The sequence below is a fragment of the Lissotriton vulgaris genome, unplaced genomic scaffold (assembly GCF_964263255.1).
Source record: "Lissotriton vulgaris unplaced genomic scaffold, aLisVul1.2 SCAFFOLD_977, whole genome shotgun sequence".
NCBI lineage: Eukaryota > Metazoa > Chordata > Amphibia > Caudata > Salamandridae > Lissotriton > Lissotriton vulgaris.
Window position 1 is genome coordinate 617,412 of NW_028252489.1, and position 20,982 is coordinate 638,393.

Consider the following 20,982-nt stretch of genomic DNA (forward strand, 5'->3'; position numbering starts at 1 on the left):
CAACTACATATGTCTTTCCTAGAATAGTGTGAGGCAAAAATGAAATAGATTCCACAAAGTAACCTAGAATAATCATTTACCCGTAACCATAGGCATTTATATTGTTATCTTTTAATTCTCTGTTTTTCCATTGTTCCTTGAAAAAAGCCAACAATACTAATGAAAACGATGAACCCGACTCAACCAGCATTACATCAATCATAATTTCGCAGGTGGGTGGTTTACATGGATCAGTGTCAGCTGATGTGAATAAAACTTTATCGTAACCATCAAAAGTCAAAGTCATGTTCTCCTTATCCTGGGTGTCTTGCAAAGTCTCAGTTTTTTTCTCCATAATGGCTCCTAGCCCTTATGTATTCCCTCTGTAGCCTCCTCTTGTGTCTTAACCTCACCCTCCTCCCCTGTACTTCCTGGTTCTACCTACCTTCCTGCTGCCATTCACTGCATCTTGTCCTCTGTCTCCTCCCTTCTCCTCCTGGTTCTATCATCCTCTCCCTTCCTGCTGCTGTCCACAGCATCTTGTTCTCTGTATCCTCACCTCTGCCTCCTAGTTCTGCCAGCCTTGATGCTGCATCCACAGCATCTTGACCTTTGTCTCCTCCCCTCTGCCTCCTCCCTATACCCCCCTTTCAGCTGATGTCCACTGTATCTTGTCCTCTGTCTCCTTCCCTATGCCTCCTGGTTCTCACCACCCTTCCTGCTGCACGCCACAGCATTGTGTCCTTTGTCCCCTCTCCTGGTCCTACTGGATCCCTCTACCCTTCCGGCTTCCATCCACAGCATCTTCTTGTCCTCTGCACCCCCCTCCAGGTTTTACCATCTGCATCCACTGCATCTTGTCCTTTATCGCCTCACCTGTGCCTCCTGGTTATACCTCCCTTCCTGCTACATCCACTGAATTGTGTCCTTTGTCTCCTCCCCTCTACCTCTTGGTTCTCCCCACCCTCCTTGCCGGCGTTCACTGCATCTTGTCCTCTGCCTCCTCCACTGTGCCACCCGGTTCTGCCACATTTCCTGCTGCTGTCCAATGCATCTTCTTGTCATCTGCAACCCTCTCCAGGTTCTACCTCCCTTCCTGCTACATCCACTGAATCGTGTCCTTTGTCTCCTCCCCTCTGCCTCCTGGTTCTCACCATCCTTCTTGCCGGCGTTCGCCTCATCTTGCCTTTGTCTCCTCCCCCCTGTCTCTTGGTTCTCACCGCCCTTCTTACTGGCAACCGCTGCATCTTGTCCTCTGCCTCCTCCACTGTGCTGTCTGGTTCTCTCTATCTTTCCTGCTGCCGATCAATGCATCTTGCCCTTTGTCTCCTCCACTTTGCCTCCTGGTTCTGCCACCTACCTGCAGCCATCCACTGCATCTTGTCCTTTGTCTCCTACTCTGTGACTCACATCCCTCCATGCTGCATCAACTGCAACTTGTCTTTCCCTCCCTTATACCTTCAGCTTCTCACCACCCTTCATGCTGCATCAACTGCATCTTGTCCTCTATCTCTTCCCCGTGCCTCCTGATTCTGCCCACAATTCATGCCAGCGCCCACTGCTTACAAGATCCCTCTGGCCAACGTTATTTGTTCACATGACATCAACGTCCTTTTCTATGCTGAAGATACACAACTCATACTCTCCCTCTCTGACAAGACTCCCAACACAAGAAACAAGTTCACTGCCTGCATGTCTGAAGTCACTAACTGTATGAAAGCCACTGCCTCAAGCTCAAAACTGACAAGTACTGACCTTTGGCAAGACCACCTCACCATGAGACTCCAACTGGTGGTCGGCCAAACTAGGTCCTGCACCCACACCCAGCACCAACGCCTTAAACCTCGGAATAATCATCGACAATGTTAGATTTGGGATCTGAAGTACTGGGTTTTTCAGAACCCAGCGGTGCCAGGGAACACACCCTAAGACTTCGAGTCCTTCCTGTTTCAGACTACAGAAACACAGAGTCTTCTTGGTGAAGTCAAAGCTCGAAATTATTGGCTGCAGCCAGTAACAGGTATCCCAGAAGTACAACACGGTGTATACTCTCAGGAGACTGCTCAATCTTACAAAGCCAGCCTTCCCTTTTTATACAAAATATTATGCTTTAGGCAAACATTCCTTATTTTACAGTTGACCATTCACATATTTTCACTACAAAGAAAAAGCAGAATCATGATGACAAGCTTATTTTTAGTTTGTCCAGCCCACAATAAATTATCCGGCAAGACCCAGCATTTTCCATCAGATATCGGCGGACCCCTAATAAAAACGGGCACCTCCTCCTCGTAAAGCAAGCCATAAAGTAAGAAACAGAGACAGGTGTGTGTAAGATTAGGCATGGTTTGTATGCGATGAAAGGTTTATGGTATGCTGTGCCTTGATGCTAATCTCGATCGGCCACTGGGAAAGGAACTGGCTGGGCAGGTTTGGCTTCAGGCAGTGGAGTCAGCTTGCCCAGGTCACACAGAAGTCAGCAAAGGTGTACGTGTCCATCAGACTAGTTTTTGGCCTTAGTCATCGGCCTATGTGAGGGAAATCACAAAATGGCTGCCGTTCACAAAATGGAACCCGAGGGTTCAGGACGGAAACTCTGATTCCAGGGTGTTTTCGTCACTCGAATATGACGAAAATGCTTGTGAATAGTATACTAGTCATTCTCGGTCTGCTGAAACCAAAATCGTCATGATACGACAATGTTTATGACACGGGTCCAGAATTTTCAGTACCACAGATCTCTAGTTGGCAGAGGTCGGTACCTTTGACCAAATATGGACCCTTGCTTCTAGTCAGGGTAAGGGGCTACACTCCTAAAATAACCCCTGCTCACCCCCTTGGTAGCTTGGCACGAGCAGACAGGCTTATCTCAGAGGCAGTGTGTAAAGCATTTGTGAACACATACAGCAATACAGTGACAACAATATGAAAGAACACCACACAAGTTGTATAACAATAAGTATTTTTATATAGACTTAACACAAGACCACAAACAACAAATATCCACAATACTGTACTTTAAAAATGGTAGAAATAGCTTAGTTCTCTTTAGATGTAAAATGCAACACTTTGAGTTCAATGTACCTTTGGATGCCTAACGCTATACAATAAAAGTGTTGTCGGGAAGGTGATGCGTCAGTTCCTTACACGCAAGAACGGTGATGCGTTGGTTTCTTACTGCGCTTCTGGGGCGATGTGAGCAGCAGCGCTATGATGCGATGAACATCCTGTGCAATGAAAAAAAATGGCGTCTTCTTCTTGATGCGACAACGATGCGTGCACGCCTGACGGCCATGCGGCGACTCAATCTTCTGTGCACCGACAAGCCCTGCGACACCCTTCTCCGGTGATGCGAAGGCGTCTGCTGCGATGGCGACACTCTTCTCCGGTGATGCGAGGCACTTCGGGTGATGCGATGGCGACAGCGACGGTACGCTTCTCCGGTGATGCAACTGCGTCTGCTGCGACGGCTACACTTTTCTCCGGTGATGCAACGACAACGCCTGCGGCAGCGACACGCTTCTTCCTTTTGAGTCACGCTTCCAGCTCCCAGCAACACACAGTCTCTCAGAAGGCACAGCTAAATAGCAGGCACTTCAATTCCCAGCAAGGAAAGGCAAGGGAGCTGGTTGGTGAAATCTGTTGTCCCTGAGACTTCAGCAGGAGGCAAGCTCTATCTCAAGCCCTTGGAGATCCATTACAAGTTGATTTGAAAGTAGCACAAAGTCCTTTATCCTTTCTTTTGCAGTCAGGCAACCACTGCAGGCCAATCTCCCAAACAGCACCCAGGTTAGGGATAGTCTCCTCCTCAGTTTCTCTTGTTCCTCTTCTCAGCAAAGGTTCTTGTTTCCCAAAAAGTGCTCTAAAGTTCTGGGGTTTGGGTCCCCTCTTTTATACAAATGTTTCCTTTGTTCTCTGAAGGCAGAGAGGTCTTTGCCTAATACGAACCAGTTCTGGTCAGTCCTGGAGCCCTTTGTTGACAAGATTCCTTCTTTCCTTTCACAGTGTAGGCCAGGGACATCAGACGCACCACAGGAGGTGGAGACAGCATTGTGGAGGGAATTCCCAGCCCTATTCAGGGTCCAGATGCAACCCCTCCCACTCATCTACATGCATATCTCTCTATTCAGCCCTGTGCTGACTCACCCTGTCCCCTGGAATACCCCATCCCCTGTCACTCAAACTCCAGACAAGGAATACACAACCTAGCAGAGGCAGGCTTGGATTGTTAGGCAAGAAAATACCTACTTTCTAAAAGTGGTATTTTCAAACACAGAATGTTAAAACCAACTTCACTAAAAGATGCATTTTATCATTCTGAGTTCAGGCATACTAAACTCGAATTTCTACCTAGTTCCCTGAGTCAGTTAGGATTATAAGATGTTATAATCAAGCTACCCTTTCTGGCCTATGGGGAACAGGTAGCCTTGCAATAGTGAAAAACGAAAATGGCTGTAATTCACTAATAGGACATGCCACACACACCAGGGAATGTCCTATCTTTTACCTACAATGCACCCTGCCCTTGGGCCTACCATAGGGGTGACTAATATGAAGAAAAGGGATGATTTACGGGCTGCCAAGTGGGTACACTTGCCGAGTCAAAATGACAGTACCAGATTGCACACAGGCTCTGCAATGGCAGACCTGAGACACATTTTACAGGCTGCTTCTGTGGGTGGCAAACCAGTGCTGCAAGCCCACCAGCAGCATTTGATTTACAATCCCTCGGCACACTCAGTGCACTGTACTAGGGTCTGACAAGTAAACCAAACCAGCCAATCATGGAGTCACTAATCCATACATCAATTTACGATAGGGAGCACTTGCACTGTGGCACTGTACAGCAGTGGCACAGTGCCCAAAGCATCTATAACCAGCAAAAACACATGAGGCAACAGCAAAATATGGAATGGAGACCCACGCTAAGGTGCCAGGTCTATCAGACAGTAAGCTGGACATGACCTGACAGGTTAATACACTCATTGCATCCTGCTTTCACACACTGAAGATACCTAGAAAGATCTTCAAATGGCTCCTAGACAGCAAAAGAAAAACTGTCTTTCACGCTCTCGTCACCAGCAAGTTGGACTATGGGAACACCTTCTACCCAAGGATGACCAAGCAAAAGAAAGACCTCAGCAACTACAGGCCCATCTCTCTCCTGCCATCCTGGAGCAAGAAATTAACAAGCAGCTCTCCGCCCATCTTGAATGACATCAACATCGTCTTCTACGCCGACGATACTGAGTCCGGAGAGCCGCTGCCGCTTGAAAAATGTTTTGATATTGGATACTATAATATTCATTGCACTCTGCAATATCGTCCTATAATGCTTTGCAGGGCCTTTGGTTGGGGTTGTATTTTTGCACATAACTGGGCTTAGGGTGTTCCTAGGAGGATGGGACCACCACCGAATCGTTCAGCATTATGTGCTCTTTGTGCTCAAGGCATCTGCTTTGTTGTCTCCCTGGGATAGGGAGGACCCCAAAATCATCACCTCTCTCACTGTTTGCTATATTTTCATTTTCACTTTTGTGAGATGACTATATGCATTTTAGCATGTAAAGATAGAGTTATTTGTTGTTTTACCAAAGGTATGTGAAGTTTCTGTTTTATTTGTTGGGGTGAGACAGAACAAAGTTATGGAGCAGAGTTTCACTGATTTTTTGTTCAAGTCAGACATCCTGCCAATCCCACTTAACGTCCTGCTGATTACATGTGATAAACCACTGATCACACACATCATGTCAGGCTGATTACACGTGATGTCCCCCTGATTACGTGCAATGTCCCACTAATCATATGTGATGACCTGCTGATCACAAGTGAATTCAGGCGGAAAACACATGCACACACAATTAATTGCCTGCTGATCACACGCAATGTCCCCCTGAACTTTGAGCAGGTGCAGAGGCCCAGCCCCCGTACGGTGTTACCTGAGACCCATCCTCCAACTGCTCAAGGCTCTTGTGGACCCAGTTCCAGTGCCTCAAGGGCACCCGCTTCAAGTCTCTTCCTCTGACTCTCCCACCTTATCCTCTTTCTCTCTTTCTCTCTCTCTATGTGACTTTTGGCACCTCTTTCGGCGCTCTTCTTACCTTTTTTTTCACTATTACTGCGATTTGTCTGTGCACTATCCCTCGCTCCTTGTGCCTTTTCTCTCACCCTTTGTGCCTATTCTCTAACTCTCACTAAAATGTTTTGTGCCTTTTACTCACTTTTTGTGCCTATTTCCCCAGTCTTTTCTTACTCTTTCTGTGACTTTTCTGTACTGTTTCCATTGCTCTTTTTGCCTCTGTGTGGCATTTCTCATCTTCCTTCAGACCTTTGCTGTCTCTCCATCTTCTCTACACCCCTTTCCCGCCCTTCTGCCCTGCCTGAACCCTCTCCCTCCTCCCCCTGCTCCTTTCCACCGCTCTCCTGAATTGCAGTTGTGCTTCAACTCAGCTCCGTCCACCGTGCTTCTTCCCCCTCCCAGGACCTACTTAATGACAATGGCAGTGAGGACACGTGCAGTTGGCGCACCAAAGGCAAGCCCATCAGTGCTGGTCGGTGCCCAGCACCGGAAACCCTTGTCCCCTCCACCCCACCATTAACCGTCCTCTCTCCTTTGTGCCTTGAACCCCGGATATCTAGCCACCCTCTGCTGGTGTGTAACATCACACAACAAGGAAAGAGCCTTCACTTGCTCCCTCTGCCGCTTCACTTGCACCACTGCTCCCGCAACACCTACCAAGAACATACCCACCACACCCAACCCACCCCAAACACATTCGAACATCTACCCCCACACCAGAAGCATGCATACTCCTCAACAACTGCTCACTCAGCAAGCACACCACAGAGATCTGGGTTCTACTAGAAGACTCCGCCCAGACCTCCTCTTACTCACAGAAACATGGATGACTACAGCTTCAATGCCAGAGATCGCCACCACCATCCCCACCGGATACAAGATCACCAGGCAAGACCGCCAAAACAGGCCTGAAGGAGGAATCACCACTGTCTACAAAGAGACCTTCATTGGCACCAGCTCCACCAAAACCAGAACAAACTACATGGAACACTTCAATTTCCAAATCACAGCAAATTGCATACTGGGTGGAACCCTAATATACTGCTTCTCCTACCCCCGGGCCTTCTAGCTAACTTTACAACCATCATCACAGAATTCATCCCTCCCCCAGTGCTCAATGCCAGCGCTTTCATCCTCCTAGGAGACCTCAATTTACATCTTGGAGACTAGACCAACCCCAACTCAGCCACCCTTCTTGAAAACCTCGGAAACCTGAGACTAACCAAACACGTCATGGAACCCACCCCACTGCTGGACACCCCCTAAACCTCGTCTTCACATCTTTCAACAATATCATGATCACCAGGTCAGACCATTCCACAGTCAGTTTCACAATCAACATCCATCAACTCAGAAGAGCCACCACAGTGGGCTCAGCATGCCAACACTGAAACAACCTAACAGAGGCGGACTGGTCAATCGCCCTACACGAGAACAATCCAAAATCCACAGCCATCCTGGCACACAACATTCAGAACTTCAGCAAGTGGATCACCAACTGCGCTGACACTCTGGCCTCCATGAAACAATGGCACAAAAAAAGGCTTGGGTCTTGTCACTATCTGGCCTAGACCACTTTAATGTATTAAACAAGAAAAATGGCCAGACAGGTTGTTTTTAAATACACTCCACCACACTTAGCCGAATAATCCGAAGCGGGACGAATTTTTTTCATTTCATCATTTATACTTTATAAATATTTTGTCAAAAATCTTTCAGTATATCCAAGACAAAACAATGTTGTCACACAATTACATCATTAATACATAAAAACATTCAAGAACAAAACAAAAATGCACAACATCAATGTGGTACATTCATATAAACACCATATAAAGAAATATGCAATGCCTCAAATTAGTTCATTCTGGGGCACCAATCCTTATGTAATGCATAAATACAAACAAGCGGACATCAAATTGCAAAAGCCTGCTTGTTTACTGGGCTGGAGACTATCATTGGAACAGGGTCGAATTTCTAGGGAAAGTTTAAATTCTATGCTTGATTCCCTGAAAACCCCTTTCTTTTTGCTTCAGCTCAGGGTCAACACGTTTCGAACCACACTATTATTTGGGGGTTCTCCTCAGGACGTGGACTGGAAATGGCCGTCACTGTTATCCTTTTCTCCATACACTGTTGTGCATGCTTCCAGGGCATACAAAGGAGTTCTCCAGATATGGGCGATGTAGAAGTAATGGGAAAGCACCGCTCTTTGGCACTTCATGTGTTAGACGTCGATATTTCCAAACCCGGCAGAATGGAGCTTTTATTTAATCCAACTTCAATAGTGGCGCTATCTGTTGCATTGGGCGAAGCTTTGTTTTTTGTCACTCGCCTCGCGAAGCCTCCATCGCATTTACAATGGAAAGCAGAGTTCCCCTCTCCCGGTGTCAAACGTTCGTTTCCTCGTTGCATATTTCTTTATATGGTGTTTATATGGATGTACCACATTGATGTTGTGTATTTTTGTTTTGTTCTTGAATGTTTTTATGTATTAATGATGTAATTGTGTGACAACATTGTTTTGTCTTGGATATACTGAAAGATTTTTGACAAAATATTTATAAAGTATAAATGATGAAATGAAAAAAAGTCGTCCCGCTTAGGATTATTCGGCTAAGTGTGGTGGAGTGTATTTAAAAACAACCTGTCTGGCCATTTCTCCATGAAACAAAGCAGCACAAAAAAACGAGAACACAAGCCAACTAGCTGGATATAGGGCTTCTCAGCCGGACTTCATCCATTGTTGTGTTGTTCATAATCTTCTTCCCTCTACCAGGAGCGACCCGTGCAGTTAAGAGTAGTGGGCGGTGGGCGGGTAGGAATTGACAGATGACGATGAGGGAAAATTAAATTAATAATCATTTTTCCCTCAATAATTAAACTTCCCTCGCTGTCTGTCGAGTTCCCCCACCCTCCCCACCACCCCACCGCTCTTACCTGCGTGGGCCACTCCTGCCACCTACCCTAGCCTGCATCATGCCACAATATGTCAGTCCCCTTCAGCCATTGGCTGACTTCACTGTGAGTTAAAGCACACTACCCTTTCACAAAGAGTACATGCACGCACAAAGTAGTTCTCTTCAGTTCCAGGGACTACATTAATATTGTGTGTTGTTTGCCGACCCAAACATATTTTTACCTTCAATACATTTTTGGGGTAGATTGATGAGGGCCCACACGTTTACGCAACATTTTATTTTCTAGAACCATAATAGAAAAAACACAAGAATAGCTAAAGCCAATAAAGATTGACAGCTAGCACAGACCTCTAGGCATTGCCAATGCTTGTTTTTTTGTATGTAAGGGAAGATTAAGGGGCATATTAGCAAGGGTGGTATCGCTGCTTTAGCTGCACTTTTTGCCGCTAAAGCGGGATATTTTTATCGCCCTATCAGCAAGCTGTCGCTAACAGCTGTTAGCGACAGTTTTATGGCAAAAGCGACTGTTTTGGGTGCCGCTTTGCATGTCAGTGATGTTTATCACAAATGACATGCAAATGAGGCGTTCCCAACTTGAAAGCGGCTGAAAGCAGTCGCAAACACACCTTCCGCCTATTACCAAGTCCCGCGAAGCGATAAAAAAACGCAAGCTAACCGCGCTTATCGCTGGAATTTAACACCTGCTAAAATTCTAACTTAGCAATTGTTTTCTATGGGAGGTGGATTATACGGCTGAATCCTCACCTGCCTATTAGCGACCTTTTCCTTACTGATGGGAATTCATCACTGCAATTCCCCGCGTTATTGCTGGAGAATTGCTGCTATCTTTGGTTTATTATCGCCTTGGAGATAAACGTTGACAATAACGCGTTATCTCCGTGATGTAAACTAGTGATACGGCGCAAAAAAATACAGCGCTAAGCGCGCTTTGCCATAATTATCGCAAGTCCTTGCTAATATGGCCATAAGTGATTTACCCAGAATCGGTGGATATTGAGCTAACGCCGAGGCTCGATACAGGTTCTCCAGTTCCAAAGTGAGCAGTTCTGGCACTAACACCACACTCTGTCCCACTCTCACACTCATTAGACAGTAACTCCACACCCTGTCCCACACTCGCCACATTAGACAGTAATGCCAGACCCTGTCCCACTCTCATACTCATTAGACAGTAACTCCACACCCTGTCCCACTCTCATACACATTAGACAGTAACGCCTCACTCTGTCCCACTCTCACACACATCAGACAGTAACTCCACACCCTGTCCCACTTTCAAACTCATTAGACAGTAACTCCACACCCTGTCCCACTCTCACACAAAACATTACATTAGCGCGACTCCAGTGCGGACGCCTGGCGGAGCGGCACTTTTTAAAACTCTTTTTACCCATTCTGGGAATTGTAAAATTGTGATAGTTGTGCTGTGTTTAATTATAGCTGCTCTGTGTGTGGCCCGTGCCATTACTTTTTAATTGAACTGCCTTGCTCTCTACATACATCTTTCTCCTGAGGCGGAAAGCCGGGAAACCTTTCTATCTTCTCACTCACAGGCTTTGGGCTCTGCTCTCACCCCTTTTCTGGGGGCAGTCGAGGACCTACCTGTCTCCCTTCACCATCGCGCCGCTTCTCCTGACATCCTATCGCCGATTGTGATCTGGGCGCTCCCCTCTCAGCTGATTACGAGCTGAGGGGCATTGAGGGTCAGGGAGGCTGCGCACTAGTACGGCGGCCATCTTGGGTGAGGAAGGTTTGCGGACTCACGGGCGGGACTATAAATCTAGTTTCCCTCCCGTGTTCTGATCAGACTTACATTAGCGCGACTCCAGTGCGGACGCCTGGCGGAGCGGCACTTTTTAAAACTCTTTTTACCCATTCTGGAAATTGTAAAATTGTGATAGCTGTGCTGTGTTTAATTATAGCTGCTCTGTGTGTGGCCTGTGCCATTACTTTTTAATTGAACTGCCTTGCTCTCTGCATACTTCTTTCTCCTGAGGCGGAAAGCCGGGAGACCTTTCTATCTTCTCACTCACAGGCATTGGGCTCTGCTCTCACCCCTTTTCTGGGGGCAGTCGAGCACCTACCTGTCTCCCTTCACCATCGCGCCGCTTCTCCTGACATCCTATCGCCGATTGTGATCTGGGCGCTCCCCTCTCAGCTGATTACGAGCTGAGGGGCATTGAGGGTCAAGGAGGCTATGCACTAGTACGGCGGCCATCTTGGATGAGGACGGTTTGCGGACCCACGGGCGGGACTATAAATCTAGAGGGGGATGGCTCTGTGCAGCGGACGCGTACAGCATACGCACCTGACCCGCGCCCAGGAGCGCCTAAGGAAAGCCCGTCTGCACCCGTCAGCGTCCCAGAGGCGGTCAGGGGCGGACGCCCTGGCGACCTCCTGAGACGGCCCCAAAATTCACTATTGGGGTATTCGTCAGAGCAACTTCTGAGCTTAAGAGGTTCCTGCAGTAGTGAATGCACTTCTCATGGCCTCAACTGTGAGGGCAACCCCTTCTGTTCCGGCTGTGGCTGGTCACCTAGTGAAGCCTGGCCGGTAGACACCAGGGAGTTGGGGTATGCAGGCGACCCAACATCAGGGCCGGATCACCTTAAACATGTTTTTAGCAGCGCCCTCGTGAATGCTCGGTCAGTGAGCAAACATGCCCAGGACCTGTTCAACTTACTGTCTGACTCTAAACCTGTCTGTCTTTTCTTGACAGAAACTTGGCTTGGTGAGGCGTCTGGGCCGGACATCGCCAATGCCTTGCCCCCCAACTACTTTATGTTAAGGAAAGACCGGGGCTTGGGTAGAGGTGGGGGCGTCGCCCTAGTGATAGACAGGCGCTTTAAATGCTCCATTATACCAACAGAAGATATTCAAGGGGCCGAAGCGCTGGGTTTTTGTTTATCACTGACACCAGTCCAATCCTGTGCAGGATTGCTGGTCTATAGACCCCCGGGCCCTTTGGGATCTTTTCACGAGGAACTCTCCTCTGTGATCTCGGCATTGTGCGTGCAGTTTAAACATTGCATTCTCCTTGGCGATTTTAATATCCATTTTGATGAAGCAGAGGCGGTGGACACGATCAAGCCTTTAGACTCTACTAAGCCTTTGGGCCTATTACCCTATCTGGCTTCACCTACGCACAGCAAGGGACACACGCTGGACCACATTTTTTCTACCACCCCTATTAGAGTCTCCTCCCCCCTCCCAATACTCTGGTCTGACCATATGCTGGTGACCTTTGCTATTTGGCACAAATCGGGCTCCTCCACTAGGGATAAAGGGCGCGCATCTCAGACACCCTTTGCTTTCCATAGAGTATCACCGGACATGATTGACCAATATCTGCTGAACCACCCCTGCTTGTTGGTGGGTGATATTGAGGCAGATATTAATCTTTTTCAAATGTGGCTTGCACGCTGTTTGAAGGAGCTGGCGCCGCCTGAGCGGCCCTCTTAGATCTCGTCTCGCGCTTCTGCTCCATGGTTCACCCCAGTGCTTAACTCCAGCCGTAGGCTGTTTAAGAAAGCTGAAAGAGCCTGGAGAGTAAGCTATCTGGAACCCCTGAAGGAGGCGTATAAGAACAGTATCAGGGCCTACCATAGGGAGATCTATCTGAGGAAAAAAGAATACTTTGCCAGACGATTTGAGGAGGCCAGTAACATCAGCAAAGAGATCTTCCTCGTGGTGAAGGAATTTACCTCTCCGGCTGCTATCACACCTAAGTGCTCCTTTTCGGAACCTTGGGTGCTCCAACTGGCAAGCTTTTTTGCGAATAAGATCACGAGCATCCAGGAAACTTTTCCAGCTCGTGTGGCTGGGGGTATGCTTAACCCAGGACCCGGCATTCCTAAAGTGGCCATTGGACAGCCCACTCTTGGTACCTTTCCCCCTATTGATCTGCAAACCTCCGTGAAAGTGCTGTCTAAAAGGAAATCTGGTTCCCCACTCGATCCATGCCCCGCAAAATTTCTAGTCAAAATGGCATACAAAGTTAACCCGATCGTTAATTCAATCTTAAAATGGTCTTTGGAAACAGGTATCGTGCCGTTGGCTTGGAAACAGGCGATGGTTCTCCCCTTCTAAAAAAGCCGTCCCTGGATCCTAGTATCCATGGCAATTATCGGCCGATTTTGTTGCTTCCAGTCCTAGACAAGGTGGCTGAGAAACATGTGCACTCTGTCCTGTCCAACTTTGTGGAGTCCCATGAGATCCTGCACTACACCCAGTCCAGTTTCAGGGCTAATCTGAGCACTACATCGGCACTGTTGGAGGTGTCAGAGGCCATCAAGGAGGTTCTTGACAATGGAGGGAAAGCCCTGTTAGTGTTATTAGATCTTTCGGCGGCGTTTGACACCGTTCCCCATGACCACCTCCTATCAAGACTCTCGGAGATTGGTGTTCGGGGAACGGTGTTCAGATGGTTTGAGTCGTTTCTATCCAACCGACAACAGACAGTCTGGGCCCCGCCGTATTTTGCTGCAGTGCCGCCTTTGGAGGAGGGAGTCCCTCAGGAGTCGATCCTGAGCCCCACTCTCTTTAATATCTATATGTCCCCTCTCGCGGCACTGGCAGAGTCTTTTGGTGCCCAGATTGTCTCGTACGCCGATGACACTGATCCAGCGGCCTATAGGAAATATGCCATAAACAACGCTACCCAACTTCATAACTTATAAACAAAATTCTATACTAACTCATGGACCCGTTTATAAACCTGACATATTTGGGCCTACTGAATCAGGTGGTCGAATACAACCTTTATACACCTTATTTACAATTTATATACATTTATATACATCTGCGGAAAGAATATTGTCATTAGAACAAATCCTAACTATTTAAACGACCACCATTGGCGATGGGATCTAGCTAATAGCAACCTGCACTTCTGAATAATCAAGACCAGCTTGTTTGTCAAAAGTAAGTTTTTATTAACTAATTATGGTATTTCAAAATGTAATTTTATAAATGCAATTTTATTAGCATCAAAGTAAGCATGTTGGAAAAGCTTCATGAGAAAAATACAGTTTAAAGTAGAAATTCAAAGTTTAAGTAAGATTTTAAAGTTTAGCATTTCTAAAGCCTAAGTCCCTAACTAAGCTAAATAAATGGAAAATAAAGTAAAGTTTTTTGAGGATTCTTACGTGCTCCACGCAAAGTCCAGCAGCACTTCACCCTCATCGGAAAGTCAGAAAGCAGCAGCCAGCCCATCCCTAAGGGCATGACTTTTTATACCTTTCTATGCTAGCTAATCTAAGTAAAGGAAAGTTTTTATTCAATCCACGACGTCCCATTGGTTGAGAGTGACAAGTGACATGTCACCCACATTTCAAAACTTCCATTAGGTCACATTTCTTAAGGACCATTGTCTTTTCCGAGTGCAACCAGGAGCTTCCTAGGTTTGCTACAAATGTAAATCAATGTTCTCGCTGCGTCCATTAGACTTCCGCGGATGCCAAGTTAAGGCTGACAAAATGTTCTTTTCGACCTTGGCCACGTCCGACAGAAAGATGAATACGCGTCAGATTTGCTCTGTGAATGCAGCTTTGACGAACACTTTTTTTTCAGAATGGACATCTCGTGACTTTTGCAGAAGTAAAATTCAGCTTTTAGCAACTCGAGCAAACTAGGCCCAAAAACAGGCAACTTATGCTTTCTAGTAATAAACAAACACAAGAAAAGTATTAATGTAAGAAATAATATCGATTCTGTTTCCACCCTTCATTTACTAATTAATTAACCCTCCCGATTAGTCTAATGTTACCTAGCAAGTGCAAACAAATAAAGCAGCATTTATATCTACCAGCCTTCATGAATCCATAAAACTTATGTGCACCTAGAATAGTAGAAATGACACCACATAGACAAGGAAAAGCAAAATAAGCACATGCCTCTTTTAGGTTTGCTGCAGTTAGTAATGACAAAAACGAAAACAACAAATTATTTTATTATTTTGCACAAACAAAAAGATGCAACACTTATGCACGTTTATGAGCACACATGTTAGTCCCCCCATGTATAAAGTTTAATCTAGATTATATTAGCACAACACATCACAAATCATTAATTTTATTATTCATGTTATGGAAATGTGACTTTGCGAGTTTAAACAAAATTTTGTTTTCTATCTCGCTCCATCAACTCCCTCATCTGGTGATTAACAAATCACCACACCACCACCCAAAATTTGGTAATTTAAACTTCCAAGAAAATGATTCAAATTCATTTGTGTCAGTAATTCTAAAAACCTGTGTCTGCAAAATCTTCGGAATTTGCATATCGTTCTCTATGTAACTCCTGTAACTCAATCTCCCTTTCTTCTTCTTGCCAAGAATTGAGCTTCCAATGTCATGAAACCAATTTTTAATTGCTTGGAATCTTTTTGAAAGTTTTTCTGTAAAATCATCTTCTTCTAAAGGAATTATCTCTGAATGCATCTGTGTAATGTTCTTAATGTACATCTCAATGTTCTTACTTTCATCAGGTATATATGTGCAACAGTGTTGCACATGCAAAATGCCACAGACTCCTCCTTCTTTTGCTAGGAGTATGTCTAAAGCAAGGCGGTCTTGAATCACCATAGATCTAATTGCAATTACCTCAACATTCACTAATTGGAATCCATCAGCTGTGTCTGTTGATAATCTATCAACAATTGTGGACAATTTTCTGATTCTCCCTGCATTTAGGGTTATACCAACAAAAGGTATTACTGCTTGAAAAATATGTCCCAGAACTTCTGTAAAAGTTTCTCTTTTGACTCTATTTACATAATTATGAATTTTGAACAATCCCTCTGAATCTCTGTCAACATGAAACACTTTAGGAAAAACAATTCCCACATAACAAGTTCCATACCAATGGTCTGGAAGGTTGTAGTAGGCCTTGTCACCACAAACAAAATAAATCCCAGGAAAGATTGGATCTTTTCCACCTTTGAATCCCCAACCTCCCAAAATCTGATAAGTATCTTCACAGTTACTTGCACCTACAAAATAATTATCAAAAAGTGTATTATCTCTTCTAATGCAAAGCTTTCCACTAACTGGTTTATCTATGTGAATTGTAACATTTTCAAGCATTTTGCCATTTAACTTCTCATCCTCTTTCTGCCAAAATTTTGACTTAGTCTGTTTGACTAATTCGTTTCTTTTGTAAATTGCTCTCCTCTCCTCAACCATATTCAAAAATTTCTTTCCCTCAGCACTTAATTTGCAGGTTAGATTATTCTTGTAAGCATACTCATAAGTGAGTTCATTAGTAACAAGGAAAAATTCCCTCATTTGTTTAGCTTTCTTATGCTTATTTAAAGCACCCTCAATTTTTATATTCGCAAAAATCTCATCAAAGTCTGAATAATAATATTCTAAGCGTCCAGTCTGATAAAATAAACTAGCTAACACACTGCATGTTACACCATATGTAAGAGGAAGCATATTGTATGTCACTCCCTCAGAAACAGAAGCAGGTAACTTGACGCAGACGTAGCAGTCTTTTGCATCCATTACCTTAACATATTCACTCAAAAGCTTTGTGAATGTATTGCTTGAAAAATCACTAATAGATTTATCCTGATGAATACTAGGTTGATGATCAATAACTTTTGCAGATGCACTATGTTTAGTTTGACTAACCAAAACTTTGCTTGTCATGTTAACTTTGTGTAATTCTCTGTTCATCTCTAAAGGAATAATCACAGCTAAAACTAACCAGAGCAGAATTAAAATGAGCAGACACACCAGAGTCATCTTACAACATCTCTTGAAAACAGAACACCTTGAAGTGCTCTCCTTAACATAAGGCATTTTTAATTAGCTTTGCCTCAAAAATAAAACAATTTTTTTTTTTTAAATCTAAAATTATTTTTATATTTACACCCCCCTTTTAAAAAATTCTTTTTTTTTTTTTAAATCCTAAACAAGATTTCTTCGACCTTATGTCACAAATAAGTTCTTTTCAACTAAACAGTTTTTCTTCGACCTTGTGTCAACTAACAAGATTTCTTCATCCTTTTGCCAAATTAATATTTCTGTATCTCAATCATTGTCACTAATTTCCTCAATTTCGTCTTCTTCTTCACTACTACCATAAATGTCAATAACAGGTGGAATTACTAAATAAGTCCACTCAGGAGACTTGTATTTCTGATTTGGTCTTACTATCCTTTTTCCTTTTCTTGACACCACTTCAATTTTCCTTCCAACTCCAACTTCTTTTCCAGGACTCTTTTGACTACTGATTTCTTCAACTTGCTCTTTAGGTTTCTTGATTAACCTGACTCTCAATCTTCCACCAGGCCAGTAGTCTGCTTTTCTCACATATTTCTTCTTTGGTTCAGAAGCATTTAATTCTGACTTCCAAGCCCTCTTCTTTCTGTTTTCACTTTCACCATCCACGTCACTTTCTTCAGTTTCGTAGTCTGAAATTTCAATCGACTCAGGAACTTCTCTATTCGGCAGTTTTACTCCTTCATGAACACTACTAACACTGGTACTCGGTAATTCGTCTTCTTCCTCTTCTTCAATTACCTCCAACTTCCCAGATTTTGGATCTTTGTTCCTTACTACAGAGCTTGACTTCTGCTTTTCGATACTCTCCCGGTCTGAAACTTCTTTTTGTTCTGCTTCTCTGTCTTCAACAGAAACAACTGAATCCTCAGTTATTTTTCCTTTTAACAGATTCTCTTCACCTTCAGAATCTATTTCAATAATTTCCAAGTCTTTTCTGGTCACTTCTCCATTCACATGTACAGGTTCCAGATGTCGACCTTCCTGTCGATCCTCAGAATCTGGAATTATTTCACCTTCTACTTCAGAATCAGAATCATCTGTTGTATCACTTTCAACATCCGAACTCTCTGGAGTTGGTACTGGAATAGTATGACTAGGATGAATCCAACGTTTCAATCCCTTGCATTTTACAGCATTAGTAGTGATCAGAATTATTTGCCTAGGCTTCTGCCATCTAGGAGCCAGACAATTTCTTCTCCGATGTACCTTTGTTCTGACCCAATCACCAGGCCTCAGATCATGTGTCAAAACCTTTTCATCTGATTGTGCTTCAGTTCCCACCTGATTAGACACAGAAGTCACTATATCAGATAACCTTTTACAGTAATCCAAAATAGCACTGTCATTTATGCTCAACAATTTACCTACAGGTACAAAAGCTTGCCTCATAACTCTTCCCATTAAAATTTCATGAGGACTCAAACCTGTCTTTTTTTCTGGTGTACTTCTTAATGACATTAACACAAGTGGAAGAGCATCTGTCCACTTTACACCTGTTTCAAGACACATTTTTCCAATTCTGTTTTTAATTGTTCCATTAATCTGTTCAACCACTCCAGATGCCTCTGGTCTGTATGCACAGTGTATCTTCTGTTCAATGCTCAAAGCTTCACAAATTAACTTCATCAGTTTGTTATCAAAATGGCTTCCTCCATCACTCTCAATAGTGACTGGAAAACCGTACCTTGGGATAATTTCTCTGAGCAACAGTTTTGCTACTGTAATTGAATCACAATGTCGAGTAGGAAATGCTTCTACCCATCTTGAAAATAAACAAACAATCACAAGAACATATTTTAAGCAATTGTGTAAGGGCATTTCAATGAAATCCATCTGTAACCTGGTAAAGGGACCACCCTCTCGACCAATTATTCCTGTCCCCACCACTGATTTTCTGTTTGGATTCATTTGTTGGCATGACAAACACCTTTGACAAAAAGATTCTGCAATTGTTCTAAATTTTGTATTGAACCAAGTCTCTCGGAAAAGTCTGATCATAGAATCTCTTCCAAGATGTGCCGGACCATGATATAATCTGGCCATATCAGCAATCAAGCAATTTGGTAAGACCACTCTGCCATCTTTGTAAACCCACACTCCATCTTCTTCACGTGGTCTACAATCTGATCTTAACCACAGATCTTTCTCTTCATCATCTGCTTCATTTTGTAAATCCCTAATCTCATTCCATGTCTCTACAACAGTTGTTAGCATTAATGGATTTGAATCAGTTTCTTTACTCCTTTCCCGATTATATGCCCAACCTTTCCTTGCACAGTACTTTGCTGTTTCATCTGCGTAGGCATTTCCTTTTGAGATATAATCTACTCCTTTAGTGTGCGCCGCACACTTAACAATTGCGATTTCTTTCGGCAACTGTATTGCTTCAATTAATCTCCTAATGAAAACTGCATTTTTAATCGGTGACCCTGCTGATGTCATATAGCCTCTCTGAGACCAGAGTTGTCCATAATCATGCACAACTCCATATCCATACTGACTATCAGTAATGATGGTAACTCTTACATCCTTTGATATTTCACAAGCACGAATCAAAGCAATTAATTCAGCCACTTGTGCTGAACGAACTCCTTCAAGACATGATGCTTCTTCAACATCTGCAACTGTACAGACTGAATATGAGGCTTTCAAGACACCTCTTTCAGATCTCAAACATGAGCCATCTACAAAGTAGACGAAATCTGATTCAGCCAAAGGTCTATCTTTGATGTCTTTTCTTGGTTTAGTGCAAAATTCCATAACATCTAAACACTCATGTTCTATTTCAGCGTCATCAATGATCTCAGAGTCAGGCAGTAATGTAGAAGGATTCAGATTCAAACATCTTGAAATCGAAACATTATCTGCTCCTAGTATGATTTTCTCATACTTTGTCAACCTGCTGCTTGTCAAATGCTGAGTTTTACCTCTTGTCAGCAATATTTCAACTGAATGAGGTACAAAGACTTTCACAGGAAATCCCATAATGATTCCCTCACTTTGTTCAAGACTGACACTTGTAGCTGCAACTGCTTTCAAGCAACCTGGTATGCTTTTGCAATGGGATCAAGAACTGCAGAGAAGTATGCAATTGGTTTCTTTAGATTTCCATGTCTCTGAATCAACACAGACAATGCACATCCTTCTCTCTCACTGCAATACAGCTCAAAATCTTTCTCATAATTTGGCATACCTAAAGCAGGAGCTTGACATAAGCTCTTTTTCAGGTTCTCAAAAGATTCCATCTCAACTTCGTTGAGAATAATTGGATCTTTTACATCAGACTTTGTCAGTCTCTGTAGTGGTTTCGCAATTACCGAAAATCCACTTATCCATTGTCGACAGTAACCAACCATTCCCAAGAACATTCTGACCTGCCTCTGTGTCCTTGGAGGTTGCATCGCTTGAATCATTTTAATTCTCTCAACTGTCACTTGCCTTTTTCCCTTTGCAATTCTGTGACCAAGATATTTTACTTCTTGCTTGCAAAACTGTAATTTTGCTGGAGACACTTTATGTCCCTCATCTGCAAGATGATTCAACAGTATTATTGTGTCTGTTACACAATTTTCTCTTGTCTTAGCAGCTATCAACAAATCGTCAATATACTGCACCAACGTAGACCTACCAGGTAAGTCCAGGTTTTCCAAAGATCTTTTTAACAACTCATTAAAGATTGAAGGACTCTCTGTATAGCCCTGAGGGATTCTACACCATCCGAGGGTCCTACCTTGGAATCTGAAAGCAAAGATTTCATGACTATCTGGATGTAAAGGAACCGTAAAGAATGCATTGCAAAGATCAATGACAGTGTACCATTCAGCATCATGTGGAATCTGGTACAGAATTACTGCTGGATTTGGAACCACAGGACAACATGGAACAACAATCTGATTAACCTTTCTCAAATCTTGCACAATCCTATATGTTCCATTTGGCTTTTTAATCCCCATAATCGGTGAATTACAAGGACTACTCTCCATTTCTCTTAGAACACCCTGTTTGATAAATTTTTCAATCACAGGTATAACACCTTCAATTGTTTCTGCCTTCATTTTGTACTGTGGAATGTTAGGAAATTCTATTCCCTGTTTCAATGTAATTTTGACTGGATCGACATGTTTCATCAGACCCATCTCATTCCCAGTCAAATCCCATATTTCCGATTTCACTGTTTCCTTAAGCTCTT